This window comes from Dromaius novaehollandiae, chromosome 9 (assembly GCF_036370855.1).
Source record: "Dromaius novaehollandiae isolate bDroNov1 chromosome 9, bDroNov1.hap1, whole genome shotgun sequence".
Taxonomy (NCBI): Eukaryota; Metazoa; Chordata; class Aves; order Casuariiformes; family Dromaiidae; genus Dromaius; species Dromaius novaehollandiae.
In genome coordinates, this window is record NC_088106.1 from 10,518,912 (window position 1) to 10,544,281 (window position 25,370).

The window sequence follows — 25,370 nt, forward strand, 5'->3', positions numbered from 1 at the left end:
ATTTGTCCAAGCAGTTTGTTAGGTGCCTATCGCTGTCCCCTCCAGACATAAACTAAGACTATATACTTCTGTATGTATTACATCACTGGAAAAATGTGTCTTATAATCCTGAAACCCTTAATCATGTAAGTTTGGTAGATCTTTTTTCAAAGTAGATAGATCTTCTTAAAATAGGGTATTTAAGATCTACTGTATTTCTTACTGGTCTACCTGAAATCATGTTAATAAATAATAAAGGCATCCTCATTCGACACCGACTAACACCAGTAGTATAAATGCAATATGATTTTGATGGGAAGTGCATGTACATGATACGGACAGAAAAGTTCTGTCTTGTCTTCCATATTTCTAGTATTTCTTTCCCTGTAGTGTTTTTCTCCTAGAGAAGATGACCTAATGTGAACTTTTAAGGATAATAGGGGGAGTTTAAGGAGGATATTACCTCCTCCAGTCACTTTCATACGCTTTCTAAAGAAGGAAAGGGTATATCCTCATTCTCCTCAAATAATGAGTTTAGGGATTTCTATTTCATTTTAATGGTCTTGATTTTGTACAAAAGTGAATAGATGACATTCATGACAATCATCAGGAAGAACACAAAGCTTTGTGGATAAACATGATAACATTATAAATCATGGACTGATATTGTCTCTGGCAAAAACTTGAACTTGGAATATATTTTAAAAAGTGAATATGATCAAATCTGCCAAGTAGAAATCATCACCTCAAATCACAAGGGTCCTTCCTTGATAACCAATGACTGAGTAACAATATAAATGTAATAGAAAATGCATCCTGGATTAAACAGCTGGATACAACTGAAGTCCTTGGAGACAAATACTTTATTGATTTCTTCCATCTTTTGGTAATTCCTGGCACTCGATACGTCATGGAGTCCTCTGTGTGCTCTCTGTAACAAGACTACAAAAGCAGAAAAAAAACTCAGTATACCAGCGTCATGCCCTGGATCAGTAATAAGAGATGCCAACAAATGAAGAGATACCTTGAAATGAAAATAATTAATCTTTCTTTTTACAACACTGTGCTGAAGCCACATGAAAATTTTGCAGCAGTCTCGTACCTTGTTAAATTCTACAAACACTTCTTGGATTCCCTTGGATTTCATTGATGAATCCTGACTAACACTGCTACCTCTTTATAGACACAGGTTATCTATTTAAAGAGAGGGGGAGAAGTGGGCATATTAAAACCAAAACAAAACCACCACCCCGCCTCCCCCGATGTCAGAGGAAGCTGTCAACCAGTACTTCTGGAATGTCAGGGGACACGGAGGCAGCAGGGCAGCACCCAGGTCAATGATGTCAATTGTCTTCCTCTTCTGTTGGCACTGTGGGATCCACAGGATTTCTAAATCCATTCCAAAATCTTCTCTGTTGTTTCAATGAAACAACCAGGGACAAATCTCTGAGAACTTAGACACTGTCTCATTTTTATGTCCTCTGAAGAGTTTTACTAAAAGTTTTGTCAAAGGAGGTGCCACTTGATATTCACGTTACTGTAAAATCTACATGTAAAAACCGTTGTCTTCAGATGATCATTACTACCTCTCAAAGAGAAAGTGCTGAAAGTGCAAGTTAAGTAGCATAAGGAAGGTGAATCAGATGCTTTGTATGTAAGGGCATATCCAGGAGTTCTATTGACAGGGTTTATTCTGATGTTATGTTAGATGTTATTAGAGGTAACCTGAAATGGCATACTCAAAAGAAAGGAAACTGGCTTCTGGTGCTCCATGGCCTTATGGAGCCACGGTCTCACTGAGAAACTGTTTGAAAATTTAATGCTCTTGTCTTAATAGGAACCCTTCTTTAGACAGAGGTCAGATCCAAACCTCCTGGATCTCTAGTGATGTCATTGGGGAATAAAGGCTGTTCCCTGATTTTGATTTTCCTGAGGTTTGAGATTTCCTGAGGAAAGGACCAGTAGGATCTATTGAGCATTAGAATAATGACTGAGAACTGGCTGATGCATGCTGATTATCCTCTTCCAAAGAGCATATATATCCTGTCTGTCCAGCTAACTGTAGACTCAGCAGAAATACCAGATTTTCTATCATCCAGTCTTTATACTTAATATAATTTTGATGAGAAGTGCAGAGAGCACTGGCCAGAAGAATCTGATTGTTTTGTAGACATGTAGCATGTCAGGATAAATTCTGGCTGCATCCAAGTATGGTATCTGAGACAAACCAATGATTACGAACAGTTATTTAGCCTTGGTCATGGCTCTAATCTTTATTAGAATTATAACTCTTGGACCCTTTTCTGCAATTTTATTGGTTCAACACTTGCAAATAAGTCCACGTTTACTCATGACAGAGTAAATAGACTTTTTGGTGAGCCTTGTCACCATTTGTCCACCATTTAAAAACAAATGCAACAGGATTGTCAGTTAATAAAGCCTCCCTTCCAGCACAGGGAGGAGTTTTCCTATGCCTTTTTTGGTAACATATACTAGAACAATAGTCAAAGCTGTCTGACTGTGTGACTAATCTCTGCTTCATGAGTCTCTGAAAGCTAAATACTTGTACAAGTTTATAATTGACTTTTACCTGAATCAGTTTTCTAGCTGTGCTCTCCAGATTTCATTCACATTAAACAAAGTAAATTTTCATGTGCAAAATGCTGCAAGGGTCTTACCCTATTACTTAAATAAGATCAGAGAATTTTGAAGGTCATCCAGTTTTCTTACATGTTATGCAAATAATAATTAGATCACAGAAGTGAAGTTGGTTAGACTATGTATGGAGGAGAAATATAAACTAATATCTCTCTTGTCTTGTGGGATCAAGTCATATTCTAAGGGCAAAGATGGCCTGCCTCATGTGCTGTAGACACACTCTTATTGTAGAAATTTTTCAAACTCTCCTCTCACATTCTCAGAACATTGTACAGTAGACCTAGCACACCACTCAGCTGCTCAATTTGGCAAAGCAGTGCTCTGCTTGCTGGTTAGCTTGCATGCCACTGTCCGCTTGCGTAGAGGAGGAGCGCTCGTGGAATGCTTTCACGCTGTTCCGTAAGCAAGACTGCTTAGAAGCCATTCAAACAAGAAATGCAAGTTACTTACCTATAGCTAAATTTCCTTCAAAATAGATCCTACGTGTTCACCCTCCCCATCAACCTTCCCTCCTTCTTCAAGTTCCTAATTTCAGTTTTATATTTGAGTAGCCACTGTTATTTAAGGCAGTGAGCATCACATCCCCTATATGTTCTTGAATTCAAACGTTAAAGGAGGAGGAGCAGAAGGGCAGAACTCCAAGGTCCTGCAGCACGTGCTGCTGTAGGAAGATGCCAGGGTCAGAGAGTCAAATGGCATGGATCCTATGGATGCTGTTGTGAAGAGTGATTAATCTTAATCTTATTCTGCAAAAATGGAACTTGTTAAGATGCAAAATACATTTTATGTAAACATTTTCTATTTTGTGGACTCCTTTATTTGATTAACAGATGTTACTCTGATAAAGTCCTAGATTGGTATTCTAAGATGCTGTTAAACTGTGTAGAATCAGGTGTTTTTGTTCAAAAGAACTTGCTTTACTATAACACTGTTTTGAACAAATGTATATTGGAGGTTGATTGTAGTTACTTGATTTTTAGAAGTGATATTTTTGTGGCATTGCAAAATTGGACATCACCAAAAGGACTGTGTAAAGAATATATTAAAAATACACAACCATCAATGTGATAACCTTATTGTTACCAGAGAGAGTAATTCACATATCAGAGAAATATTCACATACAGCTACCTGTTTATTTTGCGAGTGTGCTGCTCAACTGCTGTTATACCATACATCAGTCTCAGTGGTGCAAACCACAAAAAGAAGTTGATGGGAGAGATGAAACCAGGTTATGAACACAAAAGGCCTGCCTCTGCAATGAAGAGAGTTAAAAGTTGTGGGACATGCATCACACTCATCCCTCAATTATATAGTGTCATCTAAAGGTGTGTAGTAAAAATAGACTGATAGGGTAAGTCCGTACAATGAAAAGTGCCTGAAGGTACACCATGGTGCTCCTCCAGTCCTACTAACCCTGCATATCCTCCTCCACTGTGTTAAAACATCTTTAAGTGGTGTTGTATTTCATGGTTTAGAAGGGCCCAAATCTGTCCCAGAGGGTAGGTATGCTGGAGGGATGTTGTGGACATGCTCCTTTTTACCTACTCACTTTGTCCCTCTTGCCAGTTCACAGCATAATGTATGGTATTAATTAATTCCATCAGCTTTATACTCCAGAGGATTATCCCTATACTAACCTGATACTTCTGGGAATAGATGCATTATTTTTTTATAAAGTCGTATTGCATTAGCTGTGCCTTGCAAAGTGGTCACATACAAGGAGAATCTAGCCCAGTTATGGAACATGTTGTAATACTTATAGCCACCAAAAATACACTGTATTATGTTCTCAGTGAGTGTAGTGAGCACATCTTGCTGGTTTTAAACTCCTTGCTTTTAGTTTAATGTATAGCTGTAAAACCAAGAAATTAATCACAGTCTAAAATTCTTTCTTGGCTACATTGGAGTTTGCTTTATTTTTCAGGACATAACATGAATTTGGAAGTGACTGGTTAAGTTATGGCTTCTAAAATTCTTAGAGCTAGATCCTTAGCATATGCAAACCAGTGCAGCTTCTCTGACTGTAGTGGAGCTATGCTAATATGCCTCAACCATCAATGTAACAATATTCAAGTTAGTAAATGAAATATTTCCATGTTTAAAGTCTATAACATCCCTTAAGAGACCAGTGTTTTGGTTAAGTGATCCAAGTGACACCAAATCTCACTGTACGAATGAGAAAGTTCATAGTTTATTTCTAATATTATTTTAATCACATTGCCATAATGGAAAAAAAAAACAAAAATTGAACATAAATGCAATAACTGTGGTAAAGGTAATGTTCATGTAGTATATGTATTTTTTAGTATCGCTTCTGTAAACATTGCTGGTTGAGAATTAATTTTACGCTCCTTAATGCTAGTCCATACTCTTTCAGTTCTAACAACAATTTGAGTGAGATTTTTATGAAAGAAAGAGGAAGGTTTACCCAGTTCACATCTTGGAGGTTACAGTATGTTCAAACAGATATATTTTCTTTTAGTCTAACCTTGTCTGGAAGATATAGGAAAACTAATTTGCCTTATTTACATATGGCACAATCTATCCAGTATTCAAGGGTTTGTCAGAAACAGGAACATTGTGCATTTCCATGGTAACAGATGGCATGCTGACAGTATCTGGCTCGTTGCAGCTTCGTCTAGGCAGGCCAGCAATTAATCAGCCATCTACATGCACAAAATTCTTTGTGAGTGAATGGCACTGCTCCTCTGTAGTGCTGCCTGAGCTTTTACAATTTTTGTATTCCTGCAGGGCGAAGTACTTTTTTGTCTCTTATGCTCATTTTCTGTAGCTTCCAGAAAACCCTAGTAAAGAATATGAAAATGGAAACAAGTCTGCACATAATTTAGAAAAGACATTATTTCTTCAGTGTATAAGATTGGGGGAGCAGTCTTGTTTGTATTTCACTGCTTTTCTTGTTTCCTCTCCCCAACACAGACTTTCTTAGGCTTTCTGTGCCATGTGTTTCCTTCAACCTCTTTGACATAGGCAGGGCTTTCCTGTAACAGATAACTCTCCAAAGGTGTGCAGAAAGGGAGCGGTCATCTGGATGGCTGCTCTAGGACTTTTATGCTAATAGGAGTGCTGTGGTTAAAGAAAGCCTTGAGCAACACGCTCAAAGCCCCTCACTGCCCACTGAAAGAATAGCATCTTCTATCGCACTGTATTTCCTGCTGACAGCTGCATTGCAGCATCAGGGCTGGGGAACAGGTCCTTACATCAAGCGACCAATCTTCTTCATGATTAAAGTGAGGCTTAATTTATCAGAGATCTCTCTGTGTCCCTGTTCAAATGTGCTACAGGAGAGAATAGGCTCCTTAGGATGTTTTCTCCTTCCCCGCGTGTCTGCCTAAGGCAGAGCTGGGTTAGAGCTTTGCTACTGATATTCATAGATGTACTTACTATTGACAGCACTTCATATCCAGCTGCATAACAACATCCTTCTCCCTTCATCTTTTGGAGAGATCATTCATGGATTTTCCCTTTCAGGATGGTATTTTCATGGCTGCAGCTCTACTTCACTAAGTTTTAGGTGGAGCATCAGCATTTCTGTCTTAGATTTCTAAGTCCTGGAATGTGAGACTTTGGAGGGTTGTATTTATGAATCTGGGATCTGGTGGCCTCTGGAGTGTCAAGGTCAAAATATTTACAGTACATTTGGATCTGTACATTGTGTGTATTTTTTATTTTTTTCTGATATCTGCTAAGGTTTTATTTCAGAGATGAGCTCGTATGTTGAATAGGATTAAACTGTGTGTGTTTCTGTGTGTTAGCCCATAGGCAATCAAAGCAAATAAGAGTTCTGTTTTTGTTAGAGGATTCACGTACCGAGATGTAGCAATTTTAAGACATTTATATTTCTGACGTATTCACTGCTTATAGTATAGCTGGATAGAGATCCATTGGCACTGAGAAAAATAACAAATAGCAAGAATTTTAGCCTGAAGCAAAGTTCTGTTCATAGGACTTAAGATGATGCAAAAGAAAATTCAAGACTAGCCTACGCTGTTTTGTTTCCAACTGGTTATTTTTGGACAAGTTACAGAAATCCAGTGCCTGTTCTAAAAAGTCATGGTACATGGTTTTTCAAGGTTTTCTTTGATAGTCAACTTGGTTAGTCTTCGTCCAGTCTGCTCTACTAGTTTGTCATGTCGCAGGCGTTTCATGTTGTTACGGATTTTGTTGGTGAATGTTTCTTTTCTCTGTTCTAAGTAGACTCTGGAGATTCATGAGGAATCCACAGAGAAGTCATGAGAGAGTGACTTATTGAAGCTTTGTGAGCCATTCATTCTAAATCCATCCTTTTGATTCTTACACCTGCCATTTTTAGCTTGGAGCCTATGTTAGGCTGGTGGAACATGGTCTCATTACACCCTGAAAGCTGGATGTTCTCTTGAGCTAACTGGCAGTGAAACAAGACTGAAACCCAGGGAGAAAGAAATAGGTTAGTTATGGCCCAGAAAGTGACTCTCCTGTTGATTTATGTTGTGGGTATTTTGGCTATATTGTATATAGTGTTTTGTAAAATATCATGCATCTGTATACATGTATGTAAATGCATGTATACATTTATTATAACGAGTATACTGTGGTAACTTGGTGCTGAGGTTTCTGCAACTCTGGCTGAAGAAGATATAAATTGTTTTATGGGCTGGTCTCAGTACACTCTCTCACTGCAAGCATCAGTCTCATGCTGAAATTCATGGGCAGGAAGGGTGTAATCAGTGTCGTGGGATCTGGCCCTTTTTTGAGGAATGGAAAGTAAAGATAGCCAATTGTTTTTCATCTTTAAATACACTTGGCAAAAAAAGCCCTGATTGTAGAAGTTAAGTACATGCCTAACTTAAAACATGGAAATAGCCTTATTGAATTCAGTAAGGCTGCTTTCGCACTTATTAAAGCTAGGCATATGCTGGAGTGCATTGCTGCATTGAGGTCGTAATACTTTGAAAAGCATAAATAGTCCCATTATTATTATTATTATTATTATTTAGTCTATTTATGCATAGCCAAGCCATGACATCTGCAGTGACAGAGTTGCACATGCTTTGGGTGCCATCCAACCAGGTCAGGGACCAGTCCTTTGCAGCATGAGACTACCTGGCCACGTTGTGTCCAAGTGCTTCATCTGTATATGCATCTGCTAGAGCAAAGCACACTTCTTTACAACACTGCAGAATGAATTCTTGAAGGCCTAGAGGTGACCTGCGCAGTCAAAGTCTGTCTGATCCCATCAGTCTTCCAGCGTATGCACGGTGCTGGGAGTACCAAAGAAGTGAGATGTGAAATTACCACAAGCATATTAATTTATTCTTTAAATTAATCTCTTTATTAATGCAATTGTGTATCAGTCAATGATCTAGTATTTAACATACACATTGTTAAAATAAGCCTTTGTTTCACGCAGTAACACAAACAGCTGGCTTGGGATATTGTGCAGTGTGGCCATCTAGCACTTGACTACGTTGGTTGACACGTTAGGTAGCTCTCAGAAGGCTGCTGCTTGTATTTTTGTGGAAAAGATGTACTCTTGTATTTGAATATATACGTGTGTGTGTGTATATATAAAATATGCATGTAGGTATTCTCTAAAGCTTTCTGGTCCATTTTTTCTCTAGCACACGGTCTAATTGTCTAATTCCATTTTAAAGAATTGTTTGCAATGCACAAGTATGTCAGCAATTAAGTGTCTCATAGAAGTTTCAGTGCTTCCCTGGCTGCCTCCATTGAAGTAATCCACTAGAAAGTGTGCATTACAGCTAAGCTTTTCGCCATATCATGCTTATAATTAAATATACAGCCATTTTAATGCAAACACTGTAAAAATACAAATCTTTTCAAAGACTTCTTTGTAGAAGTTTAAGAAATAGGTCATCATTCTCCAAGAATTTTTGCAAGATTTTGACAGGCTAGTTATAAGTCTCACCACCAGCAGTATCACTGATGACTCCGGAGACTGTTTACGTGGGTATGGCATGATCTGCTCTTTGTAAATAAAAGCATATTGCCCATATGTGACCCTCTGGCTTCATACATTTGAGTCGCTTTGCTTATTGTGGTTTCTGAAGTTTTAGAGTAGCAGTCATATTTGGCGTGGAGACTTCTATATTTTCAAACAAACTATTTCTACTTCTTAAGGTTACTGTAATTTAAAGAAATATGTTTGATTTGAACACATTTTTAGCCACCTAATGAGACTATGTGGAGAACTTTAGATCCTTTTTATTCTCGGTCAATGTTTCTCCCCTTTCAGTTTTCAGTGTTTTGGAAAAAGACGTCACATCCACTTGCTCTTGCTCTTTTTGGCCTATGCTTTCCCTGGCATGCCTGAGAGAGGATGTTAGGTGAAACTGTGAAATTTTGACTGCTGAAGTTGGTCTCATACAGAAGGCATTTTATACTACTTCCTTCTTTATGCTCTTCAGGTTTTTTTGTGTGAAGACTTGACTTTAAGGTTACAGAACTGCAAGGGGTTGGTTGGATCTTGGAGTCCTATTTCCTGGAAGTGCAAGTAACAGTATTATATAATTACAACAAATAATCCCAATGCTTTGGGGTAAGAGTGAGAAGTGGAAATTGCTTTTCCTATTCTAATGTTTGTTTTCATTTGGAGACCTCAGGATGTATATTTTTCCCTGTAGAGAGACACTCATTTTTTCTGTCATGGCTACACAAGAGGATGCTTAGTAAGGATTCCCACCCTACTTGTTTGCTAGTGATGTCCTTGTCCCAGATACAGAGACTGTTTGGATGACAGCAGGAGGAGCTACCTTCTGTTGGTTCTCTGGTCTCAAGACCCCCCAAATGTTTCAACTGTGGTTAATGTATGGATAATTAAAGCTAAGGAGCTTTCCTCCTTAGCTGCTGTTCTTATTTTCAGGCACTTGTTCACAGGAGAAGTCAGCTTTATTTCGAGAAGTCACAGGTTAAGGGTGGGACGTCACAAAATTTTAAATAAAACAAGGCTAATTTGGGGCTAAGACCCAAGTTCGATGGAGATTCTTTTGTATGTAAGAATTTAGCCACAACGTGTATAGCACCTGCACAAGCTATATGATACCAACACATGTAGGTAATATCTGATAAGTGGTAAGAGTTATTTAAATACATTAGATCCCTGTAACATTGATATGGAGCGTCTGTGTTTAAAGGGGAAAAAGAGTGAAATAGTGAAATGCATGGCAATGTTATCAAATGCTTTATTGGCTAAATCATTAAAATCTAGGCTTCATTACTGAAAAAATCATCTCACAAAACATTTGGAATAATTCATGCTTATGAAAAAAATACTCAACCAAATGTAAATTAAGTCATCACAAGATATCCTAAAGGATAAATTCTGATGGCATCTTTAGGGTTCCATACATTTTTACATCTAAAAGTTCCCAACCTCCTGCTCCTCCTACTTTAGACTTCATTTATCTCAGTAGGAGGACAGGGTTTCCTCTGCAGTCAGCATGGCTAGGGGAAGACATGGGGGTTGATTTTGCTGTATGGGGCCAATTACGTTGACCTTTGTGATGGCAAGCCTGGAATTTCGAGTTTTCCTTCTATTTAGGACTCCTTCATAGCTGCATAATACGTTGCTGCCATGTCAGTTTGTGGTCTAATATTTTTACTACCCAGCAACGCACATTTGGAGATTGTGATTAGCATCCTTAATTCCTGGAAAAAAAAATTTAAAAGCCTTGTTAGAACTAGAAGGCTGAAGTCTAAAATAGTCCACCTGCTGTTCTAAAGAGTATTATTTTAGTGCCCTGGGGACATGCAAAGTTGTAACCCACTGGTGTTAGGATTAGATTTTATACAGCTTTTTTAAGGTAAGTGTTTTTGATAACTTGGCAAAGCATTTTCTGTTGTTCATTTCTGTTCGATGTTTCTTAGAAACGACATTCCAAGATGCACAGAAAGAGTAACTTATAAAATGGCTGCTGTCCCCTTTCTGTTTCACCATGAGATGTTGATCCTTTATTTGATAACAGGATTAAGATGATTATCAACAAATCACAAGAGAAAATCATTTTTCCAAGAGTTAGTGTTTTAAGTTGAATTTTACTCCATTCTGTGGCTACTGAATGTAGTAGGTTTGTGGGTTTTTTATTGTATGATTTTAACTTTTAATTTAGTAGTAACTTTGCCCTTAGTAGTAATATAAATCTACACAAATTTGCTCCCAATAATGGGAGTATTTGTTTAAGCTACTCATTTTAATGTGCCCGATAGACAGTAGCAAAGTAGAGGTTGTTTATTTGGTTTGTGTTCCATAGTACTTAGATTCTCAATTGCTATTGCAATAAAAATAATACCATCATTCTGAGATGAATGAGTGTTCAGGTAAGACCTTTAAAGAATTAAATTACTTTCTCTCTGTAGTGTTTAGGGGTTAGAACTGAACTAGATGGTACTGTGTCGTATGCAGTTAGTAGGGAACCATTTCCGTGTCATAGCCTTAGTGATGGTGGACTACTAGCAGCATCCTGCTTAGGTGAAAAATTAAAACTGAGCATCTTTTCAGCAGTTGCAATTATTAGAGTCTCCATGGCTAACCACGTCTTGCCTGAAAAATTTCTTCTCTACTTATCTTTAAATACCTTGTAGTAATCTTCTCATTTCCTGCAAGAAAGTGTGTATGTATTGTTTCTAAAGGTGGGGATACAAGGCACTCAGGCACTTCAAATTATATTTTGGTTTGAGAGCTAATGTAAACTTTTCAACACAAAAATAGCTTATAGTAGATAATTTATTAATTAAATAACACTTTTTTGTGTGCACCCTATTGCAAGCAGCCTAAGAGTTTCTTAAATCTGTTGAAACAAATGTGTGAATAATTTCGGCAAAAAGTAGTTTTCAGTTTGTTGTGCTTGTATGCTGTCCTTTACATTATACTCGAAGTGATTGCTTTTCACTATTTCAGCGTTTTCCTTATGGTCTCTGCCTTTTTTTCATACTCCTAGGTATGGGTGCAGGGAATACTCGTTACTGTGAGATGGTGGAGAGATCCCAAGTAGGAGAAGTGCTGGAGGCTGGGGAGGTTTGGGGGGAAGCAGTGCTGCATGTTTGTCCTGTTTTTATACTCTTCTAAGATGCTGCAGCAGCATCTTACCCTTATGGTTACTCTTGGAGAGGATACCTGGCTAGATGAACCTTTTGACTGACCTGCAACGGAGCTCCTGGATCAGGTCTGATACTTGTCCTTTCCTCTCTTAGAGCTGCTGCTTTTCTGAGCCGGCCCTTCCTCCCTCTTTTGTGTCAAGGGTGTTAGTCCTTGGTCTATTTGGCTCTTTGTCCTGCTGGTGATGTTAGGGGTTGGCACAAGTGAGCTGACTGAATCTTGCCTGTAGTAGAAATCTGATGTGCAGGGATTTGCTTACTGGTGGTGTGAAACAACCGATGACAGCTTTGGGGGTTCTGGGGTATTTGGTGGCTTGAAAAGGGTCCTGGGTGAAGTCCTTGCTGCTCCGGATGCTGCTTGGGCAGGTGGACCCAGAGGGTACCCTCACGTGAGGAGGGCACCCGGTGCCACGCTGTGAGCCCCGTGCAGCTCCCTCCATCAGTCTCTGCCTGCCGGCTTGAAGGACGGAAGAAGTTTCCTGCTGGGGTGGGAAATTTTAGGGTAGGCCTCCAAGCTTTTGAGCTTGTAGCTCTGGAAAGAGTTATTGTCTACTTGAAAATAAGTTTGTGTGATGCTTGTGGTTGTTTGTGCAACTGTTCTTCATTTAATAAAATTCTCACCCTTGCTTTTGGTCATACTCAGGTGAACGTATTTTGCTTGCCTTTTACAAGTAGTTGCAGAAAACAGGCACAAGGTGTTAAGTCCTAACGAAACCAAGTTTACTTAACGCAAGCAGTGTCATATCTTAGTGTACATCTAAATATGTCTTTGAAGTGGTTCAGCTGATCTTTTTCCTCAAGCGAAGCAGGTAGTACTGTAATATACGGTCATAACGAAGAATCTCAGTGATTCTAATTGATCAGAGTGCTTAATTGGGAACCTGTGAATTTGGCCTGTTGACTGATGATGATGAAGCTTCTCATGGGGTCCCAGTTATGACAAATTTATTTAATATTAATCAATTACCGACTGCTTTATGTGGATAATGCTGCTATGGATGGTCCACTACTAAAACGTGGACTAAATCCTTAGAACAATTTTCTAAATGTTGAAAAATGACTGAGTAATAGCAGACTCCCACTAAATGTTAAGAAAACAAAATGTACAATTTTTTGGCACTAAAAGAAAATTACAGGTAACTCCAGATGAAATGATAATTAGAACAGCAAGTGGCACTGTGATGGAGCAAATTAAATCCTTTAGGTATCTTGTGGTTATTTTGGATGAATCTCTACCTTCTCTAATCACTTGGATTATATTGTTCAGAGAGCAAACTTGTGATTGGGGGATTAATACACATATAATTTGACTCTGGACGCCAAGAGAATTGTAGCTCTCAATGGTAAATATTGTCAATTACTTATTCTGGTTGTATAATTTACAGTGCAGCCTCCTGATAAGTTCTGATTCTAATCCTATCAATATATAATGGTTTTTGTGTTTATTTGTTTAGCTTGCTATGAAATATCATTGTTCCTTGCGTGAGAAAGAGAAAAAGGGGGAGCAGGAGTCCCAAATACCTGCTGTTCAGCTCATCACTACTACAAACTGCATTGGGAGCCTTTTCGGGCTCTTGCCTAATCTCTGTGGTGCTGTATTCTTCTCATCCCTCTTCACAACAGTGAAGAAAAATGAGATTTTCCATCATACGGATCACAACCACCTGCAAAGGCTTAAGAGCCTGTGCCCGTGCCATCTAATAAATGCTCTTCTATTCCTCACTGGATGAGGAGGTGAGAAAACCACTGGCCAGTGAAATATCTATCTTTGTTTTTTTAGGAGGCAAGATACTTAAGGATGAGTCTAGCTTTTAGATATATGATTAATCCCATTTTAATCAATGCAATTTAAGACAGATACGTGCTGAAGTACCTTGTTGAATATCAGTCTGGAGAGTGATACATATAAATTTTGAGATAGAGATATGTAATGGGTCTCTTTCTCCCACGCTCTATTGCATTAAACAGAAAGGCAGCGTGATGTTAAAAAGCTGGAACAGGGAGATCTGTTTATTACATTTAAAAGTTTAGGAATATATTAAGTTTATTCAAATCTATCAAGTTCAAAGAAATTTGGGTACCATTTGAACTATACTAGCCCAGTTGAATCCTTTGCAGTGATTATGTCATAGAAAAATATTGGGAATTAAGATGGGCTGAAAATAGTTGCATGGTGAGCAAGGATGTTTTGAGGACCTCTCGCAGGCTGCCGAAGGTAAGCTCCGGGACGGCGCTTGGGCATCGGCTAGCGCTGAGTGCGCTTGAATTACACGAAAGCTTGCTCACCGCTGATGAGTCAGTAAGGGAACGCAGAAAACCTACTGACGTAAAAACTGAAACCAAACAAAGACTTGGGCAGGGGCCCTCCATCTTTGAAGGTTTTATGCCCCCCCCCCCCCAGTTATTTCACAAGTAGTAGCTGTAATCACTGTACAGACTGATTTCCACAAAAGCCACCACTGTATGTGTTTATCACAGATTTCTGTTAGAGATCAATAGCTCAGAGATATTGGGATTATTCCAGATCTAGAGTTCAGAGGTTTTTACATGTGCATTTTGTTTTATCCTTTGAGAGAGATTGGATAAATTCATGGAGCATCTATACAGATCTGTGTTTTTCTTAAATGAATCAGGTTCAGTCTTGCTAAGATTTTTGTTTGTTTATTTATGCATATTTTCAAGGCTTACATAAAAGGACACTTATTCAATCTACCATCAACATATTGCTGTGGTGTAAGGGGGAGGGACGTGAACCCCCAGTATACACGAGAGATATATAAAGATCTGAATTACATAAATGTTTTTATTTACAGCCATCGTTTCTTTTCTATTTAAAAACAAATTAAATAGGAAATGAAAGAAAACATAATACAAATCTTGTTGCAGCAGAAAATGATAATTAAATCAGTGAACATCTGGATGACAGGAAATTTTTTAAAAAGGAACTATTTCTTGATTGTTAAATATTGCCATTTTTAAAGAAGAGAAGGGAATTTAGGGCCTCAGCAATGGCTAAGTCTGTGCAAGAGCTGGATGACTAATTGCCTTTTGTGCCTTTCTGAAAATGGTCCGTGTGTCCTCCTTATTTCCTGTATTTCTGTTGAAATCTGTGTCCGAGGAGCCCAAGCTCACATGGGGGAAGTTACAGTTGCAAAATTATAAAGACTTAAAAGTTGTTGCTATTCACCATTGCACCCAAGACCTTTCAGCTTGTACTGACCTGGAGAAAATACTTTGCAGCGTAACTCACTGTTGTGGGGTATCTGCAGTTTTTTGCATGCGTGCAAAATCCGTTACAAGGAGCACTGCTTGCAGCTGTGATTAATGACTTCTGTCTCCAGTGTACTGTACATGGCACAAGCACGCAAGCAATACACCACGAGAGGCCCGTCATTCCCTGAAGACTTATTGTCACAACGAGACACTTTTTCACTTATTATGTGGCCTTTTTGTGTTCTCTTCTGGTATGAGCAGACAAATATTTATTCCTTTAATACAGGCTCCCCCCACTCCCTGTGTTGTTCTAACTTGTCTTACAAACTTAGGGGTACCTAAGTACTCACACTAAAACTAAAGTTGTTCGCTAAAGCTGTCAGAGGAGTACACATGGTTAACTCGATGCAAAATAAAAGCATTCCAGATTCTCAGAAGTGAATTGTTACTTATGGAAGCTAAAATGTACCAAATTCACTTTTTTCTGATTATTTTAAAATTTAGGATTTGTGTGTGTGTCTGGGTGCGCGTGTGTGTGTAGGGGAAGATAGTTTTGCAAAAGGCAACTATTATCAAGGTGCTGAAATTAATTGGCTGCTTTAATTGAGGTAGATTACTAGCTAATGCTTTCTTGAATACAGTAATTCTCCTATTAAATTATCTTTGAATAATTACCTGAAATTTCTCAGCTGCAGGGACTGATGGCTATTTAATTGCACAGTGATGTTGCTATATAATTACTTAACAAGGTGTCCTTTAATAGTTTAATTCCCCTTTTCCAAGAAAAAAAACACACTACAAATACGACTTTTATTTTTTAAGTGCTGTGATTTTATTTATTTTTTACAGATAACTCTGTATACGAAGCAGTAAAGGAAAGCTATTTGTTGCCTTGCTTTTAAATGCAAGTCTTTTGATAGTTCAAGCATAGATTTAGACTCGGAAGAGTTTTAGGAACAAAAAAAAGATTAGGCATTCCATTGGTTTCATTGTGTTTATTTTGTGGTATGTTTCTGGGGGTTGTGTGTTTTACAGTATACGTTGAATGAGAGATTGGAAACTTAGGTCTGACATGCAAAGACTTACTTATGCTTTTGTTTAGTTTTATAGAGAGGGAGTTGTCCAGCTAATGGTATCTTGTATGCTAAAGCAAGGCAGATTGTCCAGAATGTTTAGACCTGTATTTATTCCTTCTGGCCATAGAGGGTGAGGAGATCATCTTCTTGCTAGTGGTGCTCTCAGTGCTGGCTCCTAGCAGCTTTCAGCTAGCAGCTGGAAGGCGTGAGTGGAGAAAACAGCTATTTGCTCAAAGATGTTGAAAGTAAAGGTTGGACTTTTTCAAGGGTCACGAGGCAATAGCCTGGGATCGGGGGTCACAATACGTGAAATAAATTTCAAGGACAGACAGCTTTTCACTGAAAACAAATATCATACATTGAATGTGACAAAATTAGACAGCAGAGGAGGAGATTGTTTTTATGTCACAACTGGAGACTGGAGCTGTGAAGGTGGGCTTAGCGTTCTGCCAAATTGGAGAGAGGTACAGCAGGGGTACCTTGCCTGTTCGGTTTAGTTATGTAAACAATTGTGCCTCTTCATTTGAGTCTGTATCTATATAGATTTGCTGGAACTGTGTATTAGCCTAAAAGAGCAAGTTCTGAACTTTGAATAGAAGCAGTGGTCCATCTAATATAGGAGGGTTTTTTAATTTCCTTTTTAAAGTAGAAGTATATGCATATAGAGGTCACTGATCAGTTTGTGTTCCACGCCACTTCTGTGCTGATCCGTAGGCGATGTCACCTATTAACAGATGGCCTGGGAGCCCAGCGCTGTTGCTTAGAGGCTTGGGAGTTTCACTTTGGACTTGTAAGTTCCGTCCTAAATAACCTTGTTCGAAGGAGAGTTCCAAAATCCCTATTTGTGGATATTACTGGAAGCCCAGGAGAGAATAATCCATCGGGTATTGTAGATATATAGACTGCTCATAGTGATTTTTTTCTTTTTATACAAATCACCAGAGCATAAAACTAACAGAAGAATGGCTGTGCTGGATCAGACCAAAGACCCACCTAGCCCAAGCCGTCTGGAATGATGGCATGGTATTGGTGCTACATGTTATTCCATGAACATACAGTCCTTAGTTCATCCCATCTAGTATTAACTCTACTTTATTGAAGATGAATAACAAAGTTTTTTTTTTTAATCTGTGTTTTTCTATTGATCTTGCAAGCCTGATATGAGGTATGCAGTGCCTGTCTTTCAGAGGGGTTGAACTGCTCGAGGTGGCCAGCAGTCTTCAAATCAGGCACGAAGGAATAGATTTTTAATTGAAATGAACTGACATGGAGCTGTTAATTTGGATGGGATTTTTGTCAATGTTCATAAATAGAGTTGAAAATTACAGGAAACCCTCAAAATTTTCCCCAAGACTGCTGTTAGGGTGTGACAAACCCAAGGACAGAACAGAAACAACTTAGGCCTCATTTCTTGTCTGAGGACAAATCCCTCCCTTTTCTCCTCTAATTCCACTAAGTCAGTGGCAACAGGAGGATCTTTTTTCCATGGGCCTGAGCAGGGTTGGGCCTTTACCTCACTGGATTTAAATAGATTACAGTCTTAGTAGAGTGCTGCTAATATCTCATACCAGGGAGCAGCGGCCCACATCACAACTAGGGCTGAAAGAATCCGAGGAGGAGATGACTATGAGCAGTTTGCCACCACTGCTCTCTTACAAATGTCTCTCTGTCCTCTTTTGCACAGAGAGCTCAGGTTCCTCCTCCAGCATCAGAGTGGCTTACAGAGCTGCACTGTATTGCTGCACACGTTTTCATTAGATATTTATAACAATATGGGAATACAAACACTTATTATTTATTTGAACTTTCGCTGTATCTGAAGGCCTGAAATTATACCTGGAGCCCACCTGTGCTATAACCCGCACAGCATTTATTTGTCCCATCTACACCTAGAGCTATAGTAAAAGTCCCCGGTGCAAAATGCTCATTTTAAAGCTCCTTCAGCCTGCTGGAGATAGGTGGTGTGAAGGATAGAAGGTGGGATGTATAAACAGAAAGATGAAGGGATGTACTAGTCACCTCTCCAGAATGTTTCCAAGTCTCACAAAAGTGTTTGTCACTTCTCTGCTTCTCTTGCCTTGTCATTCTTTTATTTTTCTCCTGTTTTCTTTCTTCTTTGCTGTGACCTCTGCTTGTTCTTCATCTCTTTCTCCCCCCCCCATACAAACCCTCCCCTTTCATTCCCCACTCTTTCTACTTTACTCCTCCCCTCACTCATTCTCTTCAGCCTTGCAGCAATGGTAGTCAAAAGAAGAAAGGCACAGAATTATCAGTTACTAAATGGGTGGTGCTGATGGAAAATTAGGGAGGAGGAAAAGAAGAATTAATTATCCATAATATAAGGGTTAAGAAATAAGATTTTCCCAACTACTACTAATATCTGAAGATACCCTAAATTTGTGAGAAATGTGAACATTCCTTCTTCCTCCATCAGAAGGCTCTGTACCTATAGAGTTAGAATAAGAAAGAGGGTCAAACCGTATGTTTTTATCCCTGCTTTCTGTAAGTAACCTGCAAAGACATTTTTTTCAAGGTTGCTGGGCATCTGCTGCTCCAATTTCTCTGCTTCTCAGGAAGGATGAGATGTAATTGTAGTCAGGTGCTTTGAGATCCTTGTATGAAAGTCATGAAACAAGTACAAGTCATTACTGCTAGCAGATGGTATAAATAACTAGTGACAGACTAGAAGGCCATCCATTAATTTTTGTTTTGTTTGTTTTTAAAAAGGTATGCAGCTGATATGGAGAGTAAGCCAAGTCAACTGGATGAGTCAGCACAGGCAACATAAAGTGAGTTGGTCTTTTTTTTTTTTTTTGAGAAAAATGTTCAAGCTCAGGGCCAGTTTATTGCAGTTACCTGCAGTTACAAACCCAGAAAACTGCTACTGAATTTTTGTAGATTTTTATTATAAGTGTGGGTGCATATCCACTTAACGGAGGGAGGGAACTGTTAAGCTGCTGTGTGTGTGTGGCTGATTACCCTAAATAGAAAAAATGTAGTTTCCATCTCTTATATTTTCAGCTGTGTCCTTGAGCAAAAGGTGATAACATGTATTAGCACCAGAAAATATCATTCCACAGACCTCCCTTATAAAAATTTCAGAGCAACGATAACAAAGAGCATTTCCTTTGTACATATGTTTTGCAAATATGTCTGCACTGGCCTGAAATCTCAGTGACCGCTCATCAGCTTATATGGCTTTGGAAAATCCGTACCTTTTTTCCCCGGAGTGGAAACAACTCAAATATTGCTTCACTTACTGTGTATGAGCAGGCGCTATTTTTGTGGGCATTTTGGCTTTGTATTTATAAATTAGGTGGAATTTTTTTTTTCTGTACTAAATTGTTTAGACTTTATCAGCAAAGGCAAGTCCGTATGTAGGTTCATTTTACCTGAAGAGAGATGCAAGATGATGTGCAGGCACTTAGTCCTTCTCTGACCCTTAGTCTTTCTGTAACCCTTTGTACTGTTGGGGGTTTGGAGAGCGATCTTTCTGGAATATGAGGTGAGAATTAATAGAGGACATAAAGTTGGCAGCAGTGGCATTATATTTACCGCCTTTGCGTTATTCCATATAGAAGATTAACAGGAGGAAAGATTGTGGTCTTCCTTCTGATGTTTTGCTGTTACAGCCATGAGATTTGATCTAATACCCACCCTAATACCTACTACCCAATTAGTGGATTTGGTGTTAGGACTACAGATACTGAGTAATCCTGAGGCTGCTCTGAGTTAGCCCTGGGTAAGAGGGAGGCAAGGAGCTGTCCTGTCCTCAGCCATTGCCAGAAACAAGAGCTAAAAACAGGGATCATAAAACCATCTTTTTCTGCCAAGGCCTATGACAAGCGGTTTGGTGAGTCGGTGAATCTGGGCTTCGGTTTCCTCAGCCTTCTGCCAGGAATGAATGCTGTCCTGTTAGGAGTTAAATGAAGACCAAATGCTGCTGTTTGCTCTTCCTAAAACTCTTCCACTTCTTAAAACTCCAGCTCATTGATCACAGATCATTCTTTTTCCCCCTATAACCATTATTGTTTTTAATTTCTTTTTAATACCAAATTTTCTATGTAATGTTTTGAGAAAACTGAACGGCCTTCCAGTGGGGAAGAGTGTGATTCAGGTTTAGATTTCCATCTTTGACTAACAGATTGACTGCAACATCTCCATGACCGCCTCCTTTTTCCATACCTCATTCACTAACATAAGACAAAAACTGGACTTATGTTTGGGAATAGAGCAGAGCAAATAAGTTATTTTTTAATCAGCAGTTAGATAGATCAGCTTACTGTTTAAAAGATTGTTTTAAGCTGGAAAATCCAAATATTGTTTTGAAAAATTATGAAATTAAAACACCTGGCAGATTTTTTCTTCAGTTCAGAGAAGTTGGCCATCAGGTTTTCTGTTGAAAGAATTGAAGTATGAAGGTGATAGTGAGTGTTGTTTCTCTTCAAAATTTTGTGATATTTCTGTCAGAGGACGAGGTGAGGCGAATCACCAGGCGGGAGGGGGGACGGCACCCTCCCTCCTCAGCTCCAGGGCCTGCTCAAGGACGAGGAGGTGCCAAAGGTCACAGGATGGGACAGGAAAGATGCACTGAGCGTGCAGGTCACAGCAGGGCCTTCGAGGGGGAAGGAAGAAGAAATTATGGAGGACAGGGCAAAGTTAGCTGCAACTCACAGTCCCTGAATCTGCTGTAGCCAGGCATGGAAACAAGGGCCTGCCTGTAAAGACACAGTGAGCAGCGGTAGGGCTGTGTATGAGTCATCTTTTTCATTTCTGTCCAGCCCTACTGATGTTAAGAGAAAAATGACAATTGGAAAATACCCCAGTGATATTAGATAATCAAGAACAACCCAGATAAAGGTGCTTTAATAATAAACACATGGCACTCTATCAGTAGAAAGTGGTGATGGGTTTGTATATCTGAAGCGTGCATTTCCATACTTCATATATTTAATGTCCTTTAACCTTATCACTTAATTTTATTATTTGAAAATATTTTTTTCTGGAGAAGTTACATCTGTATAATATTTTTCTTTAATTATCCTATTCATATTTTCATCGAGAATGGAAATAAAATTCTCAGCTCTAAACTTCTCAACAAATACGTCAATCTTCTCCTGACTCAGTACATGGGAGTTCATATGTGGTTCGCAACAGGTCGTGTCTGTATGTGTGATTATCTGACAAGGGTGTCACGTATCCCATAATGGGTGTGCACAGTGTCACCTAACAGGTTTGCTGGGTCTCCTTGCTGCGTGCAGCTGCGAGGGCAGGTACAGCCAGGAAGCTGCTCTCAGATGGCTTCTTGGGGTGAAGGATTCTGCTGGGAAGCTCCTGTTCCTCTGCTGCTGTGCAGCACTGGAGATGTTCACCCGTTCAAGGATCTTGTATACCAGATGGATGGTTAGCAGGATCAACGCTAGCTCCTGGGATACTGAAGCAGGAGAGGGTCTTTAACTCCCTCCGCCAAAATGTAGACCCTCCTCTGTAATATGGAGTGTTACGTGGGGACAAGTCAATGAGTTCATGGTTCATGCAACTTGGCAGGTGTGCCAGTGGTCCTGTCAAAAGGGATGTGTTCATTGCTGTTCCTTGTATACATCAACTTGAAAATGTGAATAAAAGTAAAGAAGTGAAGTCACTGGGTAAAGAAGTTTTTCAGTTCAAATTAGCTAAAAAAAATTGTTTTATCATTACTCATAATACTAAAAATGCTTTACCCTGAAAAACAGAGTGATTGTGTCCTCTTCAGCCTTATTTGTTGCCATGCTGAGGGGAAAAAAGTGGATCTTGATTAGCTGAGTTATATGTCTGGTTCCTGTTATTCATGAAAGACCAAAATCTGATGCTTTTGAAATGGAAGCATTAGTCAAATAGCTACAGGGGTTTTTTATAAGGAGTTTTTATTGATACTCTGTTTATAAACTCTGCAGATCTGTGCCATATTCTGGATGTTTCATGCTTCTTTAGGATCATAAAAGTAGCTAGAATTTAGGCAGACTTTTTTTTGGTAAGGAAAGATTGCTTTTCTCCACCTATTATCAGTGGAGGCCTAGTACTTGTTTCCCTGGTCTTTCTAGGGTTGATTAGAAGTTGAGCCATCAGGAAGGTCCAGAATTAAATATTTTCTAGTACCACCACTACAGACAAGGTGCTCAGACATTGTGGCAATTACATCTAGTGTCAAATTTGAAGGTCTGCACGTGTTCGTTGTTGTTAGAGCAATCCTTTTAACTGTTTGCTTTTATCTTTAGACCTGGACCTTAGTACTAGGAAAAATCTCAGAATGAAATGGATAACTGAAGTCAGAGTTCCAAATTAAAACTTGGTGTGTTTGATTCAAATTAAACTCGAATCCTTTCGATAACACAGGTTAAACCAGCTCTTCTATTGTGGATCTCAGGAAGAAAACAAAAACAAAAACAAGGTATTAAAACCTCAATTCCATATCAAGGTGCATACAGCTTTCCTCTCCACTCACAGCTTTTTGTGATCCTACTTCACAGCCTCTTCTTGTCCTGAATCCTGCAGCTTTCTTCTGTCTTGGATTCTGGATACTAGGTATTCATTCCATGGTAGTAAAGGAAGAGTTACCATGTTTCTTACTTTCTGGTGGATTTTCAAGGTCTCATTATCCATGTGACTTATATTCATACTCAAAATGGTAAGAAAATATTCTTTGAGTTAATTTGTCTTATCTGTTTAAAGAATAAAGATTTAAAACATAGGCAATGGTACCTGAAGTTGATGTATTCATATGCAACTATCATATCTCAAATATCAAACCTACAGTCATTACAAAAACGTACAATGTAATTATAATTGGCCTTAAACCATTACCCCCAATATTACGTATGGTATTAAAATTATATCACCATCTAGTGACCCTTAGATGTCCACATCAGAACTTGCTTCCAAACCCTGATTTTATTAATAATAAAGGAAGCTTTTTTCTTTTCTTTTGTAGATACCAGGCTGAGTTAGTGTGGACTTAACAATGTATCCTGCATTGAATCTAACTAGCAGTATGAGTCAAGAGAAAACACTTCTCTTTTAAATCTTTCAAACTTTTGTAAGGTGCTTGTAGATCTTTCAATGGCAGGTTCTCGTTATCTTTATTTTAATATTCCTTTTGAAACCATGCAGATCCTCATATTTGGCCTGGAAATAATTTGGTCTGATGGTCTTGTAATTGCATTTAAAATTGCGATGTTCCGCAAAGGGGGCAGGCGATGTTTAGTGCTGCTGTTGCCCTTTGTTGGAGCCGCAGTTGAGCTGCAGCCAGTAGGGGCACGATGGGCAGCTGGTCAGGGCAGCCCGTGTCCAAGTTGATGGCATCATCAGAGAAAATTATGCGGGGTTTCATATTTTTATATTCGTATTTTTATTGCACTTCTACGTCATGCGTAAGAGGTGTGATCAGATGTACAGGTCCTGCGGTCTGGACCTGTAAACGCCATGCAATTGTTAGATACGCCGTTTCAGACTCGGGCAAGACTTTTAGGACTTTGGGCAATTAAGCATTTGTGCGCACAAAGTACACTCTCAACTGCTTGCGTAATTTGCATGAATAGCTGGTTGCCCGCGTAAATACATAATTCATTAGTTGTTTGTGCTCTTAACTGTTGTCGACGTATAGCTGTGTCAGTTTGCTTTTTTAGGAGCATTAGTGAAAAATTTTTAATGCTCGTAGGAGATGCAAACAGGGAGAGGATAATGAATATGGTACTTTATAAGTATGATCCACACGGAGTTGTTTTCATAATCTAGGAGCTGTTATTTTAAAAACAATACTTAATTGAAAAACATCTGGGAATTATTTTCAATAAACTTTTCTAGGTGCTGACCTGTCGCTACAGACAGTGCTGTATTAGCTAAGGTGTTTAAATGCCCGTGGCCGTGTGTCTGCACGGCTCTGTATCGGGATTTTTCAGCCTGGTCACAGAGTTGTTAGTGTTTTAATGCGAGCGGTTCGTGGAGGAGGCTGGGGCCGGCAGCTGAAGGCGACGCAGGTTCCTTCCTCGCCCTCGTTGGGCTCTGGATGAAGCTCCTCAAACGCAGCGAGGGGCTGGTCGCTCGCGCAACGCTGACAGAGGCGCATCCCTATGAATGAATAAACCATTTATAATTGTATTTTGTAAAGTGCACAGTCGCCATAAATGGTATGAGATTTTTTTTTCCCCCTGAATTGGGTTCTTTGTGCTGAAATGTGTAGTTAGCACAAATATTCATTCTGCTCTGCTGTATAAGCCGAAAGGGTCCAGAGGGAACTATGAATGTGCAAGTCACACTGACATTTCCCTCCTCAGTCCTTTGCCCTGATATTGTAACTTCTCTATTTATCGTCAAAGGCATAAGCAGGGAATGTATCCAGCTGATACAAAACACTTTAACTCTTTGCAAGTGGTAAAATTCGGGTTTTAAAATGGTGATTTATATTAATCAACTTCCCAGTTCCTTTTGTATATTTGTGAGTTTTAGGAATGTGAAGCTCATGCAGTTAGGAAGCACTAAACGTGTGCAGACTGCGTATTTGCTGAAAACCAACAGTAAGTGCTACAGTACTTAGAAGGGAACTGTAATTGCTCTAAGCTTTCCCTCTTCTGGGATGTATAATACTCTGATCTTCATAATCCTGGGTATTGAGAAACTGAATAACAGTTGTCTTGTTTAAAGTAAAGTGAAAAACATCAATTGCATCTCTCCTCCCTGACTCTTACCCCTGGCAGTACTGCCTTGAAAAGCAATTTTCCTTCAGAACCACTGACATATTAGTGCCCTTAAAAATTAAGATGTTGATTCATTAGTCCTTTAAATTCTTGCAGCAAGTCACTATACATTCTCTTTATTTGAATATCTCATAGGGCTATACAAATATAAAAGCTAATAGGGCACACTAACAGTGATGTTTATATTTTTAGAATAAAAAGATGTGCTGTGTATATGCCACATTTGTGGTGCAGGGCTCGTTTAACCAGAATTAAGCTCCAGAATTAATGTGGCTGTAATAATCATCAACTCCATGAAAACATGCATGCTTCTCATATGCAATACTGCTATTTTTCTAACCAGCATCTCCCTATATATTTTACTGCAACATATTTCCGTTGGCGTTTTACTCCAAAGTGCTGTTAGAAATAATTAAGGGACAAAATCCTTGTACACGTTTTAAAGTAACAGAAACAAACAAACAACCTCCCCCCCAAGTAATTGTCGGCCCATGTCAGCAATTCAGTTATTAGGATCACATAAGCCCATGTCTTCTATATTCCACCCAGAATTGTTTTAAGGTCCTTGTATGCATAGAATTTTGAAATATATTATTTGAATAT

The 25,370-nt window shown here is 39.0% G+C and overlaps 1 long non-coding RNA gene across 2 annotated transcripts in view; it reads left to right on the forward strand.

Moving 5' to 3' along the window:
* Window positions 1-25,370, forward strand: part of LOC112980169 (uncharacterized) — a 296,130-nt gene that overhangs the window by 128,600 nt on the left and 142,160 nt on the right. For both annotated transcript variants that reach the window (XR_010390460.1, XR_010390461.1), the window contains one exon: window positions 18,766-18,827. This is a non-coding gene — a long non-coding RNA (uncharacterized LOC112980169). The remainder of the gene's footprint in view (window positions 1-18,765; window positions 18,828-25,370) is intronic.